The following is a 4,266-nucleotide window of genomic DNA, read 5'->3' as shown; positions in this document are numbered from 1 at the left end:
ATGCCGTGCTCGACAGTCTCCTGTTTAAAGTGGACTCGACTCTGGGTAAGTAGAATATATCTGCTCACATTGGGTGTAAAAGTAGCCTTGCATCACCAAAACCCAACTTGAGCAATAAGTGGGCTATGTAAAAAGTGAGCTAACATATAAAACATAAAAATGGTTCAACAGTTCATTTTAATAAAATGCTCCTCCAATTTGTTTCATTTCAGAAGGACAAATGAAAAAGAAGAGAAACAGAGAGCATGGAGGCCAGACACTGGAGACAGGAAAGAGGAGGAGGAACGGGAGGCCTGTTTCTGGATTGCCCTACAAATTCACAATGGCTCCATCCCCGGGAGGAGGTTTTGTGTGGTAGGACACAGCAGCACACGGCTGACAAGGACAAGGATCATCACCAACAGTCAATAAAACCAAAACCAGAAGCCAGACTTTTGGTGATCTTCACTGTTTCTCCTCTATTCATTTCTCAAATATAATTCTGCAACTTAATGACTTGTAGGACCAGTAAGGACCAGATGGGAACGTATGATCCCTCTATACTTTTATTTGTTTTATAAAATGTACATATTATCTGTTAAGATTCAAGTTCAGTATGCAAAAATTCTAAATTATTACAGAATGAATTATTACTGAACATTATCTTAACCAAATTCAACCTCTAGAATGGAGAATATAACTTTACGGCGTAAACACTGATGAGGACATGGATGAAACTAAAAACAAAAACAAAAAGAAGACCAAAAAGGAACTACAAAAGCCGCTAATAAAATTCAAATATAATTCTGCAACCTAATGACCGTAGGACCAGTAAGGACCAGACGGGGACGTATGATCCCCCTATGTTTTTTATTTGTTTTATGAAAAGTACATAGACAGTAATTTCCTGTGTATTAGCTGTACTGTGTATAAACCGCAGGACAGTGTTTTATGCAAGTTTAAAAAACAAAAACATATTAATACCATATTAACTGTCCCCGTGTTATTGACCTCATAGCTGAAGAAATCAATGTATAAACCTCGGCTAATAGTTGGGAAATAACGGTAACATTGAAGCTAACCTTTACTTTTAGTAAAGGTTAGTCAAGCTAAAGAGATGGTGTCCGTTAATGTTTGTTCAAAAAGGCTGATTCATGTCCCTTGCATTTTGCAACTGCGAGGTCCATGGCAGGCGCCCCCTCATTTTGTGAGTGAGATGTCCACGCTGTCCCCACTGCGACGCGTTCGCCCCCCAGTTTCAGAGCTATTCTAAATGCAAAATTGCACATACTGTAGGGCCGTGACTGTAGTGAACAAACTAGATCCTAATAGAAAACTGCTTTCCTGGCTAAATGGTAGGCCTATTACACAACATAATTTGTGCTGGCGACCCAAATAAAATCTCCTGCGACCCACCCGTCTTTGTCTTTGGGAACCAATGGCCTAACATGTTAGTTTATAGCCTGTAGGACATTTTTCATTTTTGGAATAGGAAATAAAATGCTTCAAATGAAATAATATGGCGGACCCCCTGCAGTACCTTCGCAGACCCCCGGTTGAATATCACTGACACTGCCTATGCAGAGCAAAAACATCTCAACAAACGAGCATTTTTAAAAAACTAAACCTTTCAGACAGGCCTACTAATAATATAATAACTGAATGCATGCAAAAATGCAGTAATTTAGTGAATGATTGAACTAATTCATTTAATCAAAATTAATAAACAAACAAAGACCACAAATAAATAAGGAGTCAGTCTGTGTAGGATCTACAAAAGTGTCTTATGAGCACAGGAAGTCACACTTAACACACATCTTAACGGGAGTGAACCAGAGAGTTTTAAATATATTGGTTTCCATATTACTGAAGACCTGAAGTGGACAAACAATACTGATTCATTGGTAAGGAAGGCACATCAACGTCTTCATCATCTTACACGCATCAAGAACTTCAGACTACCTCAACAACTCCTAAAGAACTTTTACACAATGACCAGAAAGTGTTTTTACAGGGAGTATAACGGCCTGGTGGGAACAGTACACAGCAAGACTGTAAGGCGGGTGGTGAGGTCAGCATAAAACACAACTAGGAGTTCACCAGCACACCACCCCATCTTCAGGACATTTACACCAGGAGATGTCAGTCCACAGGCAAGAAAATAATCAGAGACCCCAGTCATCCCAACTTCAGCCTCTTCTCTACGGTCTGGGAAGCGTTACCACTGCCTGAAAGCCAGTACTGAGAGACTGAGGAAAATGCTTCTACAATCTATCCACATCTTGAATGAGGACTGTACCACTTAATAACACTTATTTTCTATCCTCTTTTTTCCCTTTATTTATTTATTTATGTTTATTTATTTATTTATTTATTTATTTATTTATTTATTTATGTTTAAGAGGAAATCCGGTGTTAATTAACCTATAGCCCATAACCCATTTAAGAGGGTGTAGTAACGCAGTCTGCTCCAACACTGCTTTATAGAGACAGATTTACCATTACTTGCTCCCTGAAAAAGGCCTTTTTGTATAATTCTGAAATGTACATTATTTTTCAGGTTGTGGAAACCTTAACTTATTTTAAACCTCTGACAGTTTACCACTTACCATTCCGGGTTATGCACTGGACTTGAACTGCGTACATTTCAATTAAACCAGTATTACCTGTCTATTACAACTGAAAAAAATGGGGTGGGCTAAAACTTTTGATTGGCAGTACAGATGCAAAGTTACATACTTTTCACAGCACCATTACGCTTATAGCAAAATTATTCAGAGAACATTCATAAGAAAAAGAAAAAAAAGATTTTGTAACATATCGATACCTGTAATCAGTCAACCAGAAAAACTCAAAACTCTGAGGCCGTGAGCATTATCTCTACAGAACAGTCACATGCTGACGTGTGAAGATTGTGTGAAAGATTTCCGTTTTGGTTTGAACTTCCTCATTATGCTAAATATCTGCAGAGGTAATATCTTACTCAGAGTTTGATCGCATTAATGACTGTACATTGGTGAACATTTTAACGGTGCCATAATGGATCAAATTTATGGGAATGTTGATGTCCCTGTAGTTGGGAATGACTCAGGGGAAGATCCATCTGATTACTATTCTAATATGCCTGGTAAGTTATGTCAAATCTTCATATGTCAAATGTCAAATGACCCATTTGAGAGAAATATTTGCTGTATTGTGGTTATGGTTACTTAGCAGACATTTCTATCCAAAGCAACCTACATGATAGGTACAGTAACAGTACATTTGTCATTTTCAGTATTTCATTTGGATTAAACAAAAATATTCATTAGAGTAGAGGTATGTTTACTACTTACAATGACTGACTGACTGACTGACTGATTGATTGATTGATTGATTGATTGATTGATTGATTGATTGAGTTTATTTCCCTAAGTGTCTGGCTCCAGTTTGTCTAAGGCCACAGATCGTCCGTGCCCAGTGCCTCAACCCCATGGCAGTGGTGCTGAAGAGAAAGTGTCCAGGTCCAGAGTGGTGCCGCTGCTTCCTCTGGCTCTTGGCCTCGGCCTGCTCCTCACCCTGCCTGCCCTTATTGCAGTGGCGCACCTCTGTGAGTTTCAGTCAATAAATACAATAAACAAGAAATCAAAACTTAAGAGTTTACAAAGCATTACTTTTACTTTACCTTATTTATCTAGTACTTGAATACTGTGAGTAATGTATACATAGTACTACAGTACTTAGTTTACTGGGTATCTTGATGGGAAAGTATACTCTAAAAAATGATGTGTTAAAAATGACACATCTGCTGAGTGTGTTCAGGGACAACTACATTTTGTGTCAATTTCAACACGGCAATTGTGTGGCTGGCTGGGTGAAAGACAGATTTCAGCTATCTCAAAAATAAAATGTGTATCTGCAAAAAATGAAATGAAATCTGACTTTCACCTTTCACACGGCTACACAATTTCTGTGTTGAAATTGACTGAGTTCACACGTGAAATGTGTCATTTTAACACATCACTTTTTTAAAGTGTATGATAATCACTACTACAACTTCTGTGTCGGTGCGGTCGGTCGTCTCTCTGTAAAACACTTGCCATGTAATTTAATGATCCATAAATACTACAAAATGTCTGAATATCAGCAGAGCAGTAGCATGCTAGTGCCGCTGTAATATTTAAGGTGCATGCATTTCCTGTATCATTTGCACAATTGCTCTGTGGCAGATGCCAATGGACAGGCAAACCTTAATCTGATAGAAAACCTGCACAGGAATTTGTCTGCAACCTTGAATACCACTGGTGA

General features: G+C 38.3%; 1 long non-coding RNA gene across 1 annotated transcript; it reads left to right on the top strand.

Annotated features, from left to right (window-relative positions):
- The first annotated feature begins 2,950 nt into the window (after positions 1 to 2,950).
- Positions 2,951 to 4,266, top strand: LOC143140127 (uncharacterized). Its single transcript, XR_012990545.1, has 3 exons — positions 2,951 to 3,106; positions 3,395 to 3,568; positions 4,188 to 4,266. It is a non-coding gene; the product is annotated as an uncharacterized LOC143140127 (long non-coding RNA).

The sequence above is a fragment of the Alosa pseudoharengus genome, unplaced genomic scaffold (genome assembly GCF_046254945.1).
Source record: "Alosa pseudoharengus isolate Yale_2024_CS ecotype anadromous, Long Island Sound unplaced genomic scaffold, YU_APseudo_1.1 YU_APseudo_1.1_scf_23, whole genome shotgun sequence".
NCBI lineage: Eukaryota > Metazoa > Chordata > Actinopteri > Clupeiformes > Clupeidae > Alosa > Alosa pseudoharengus.
This window is presented reverse-complemented; position numbering and strand designations above follow the sequence as displayed.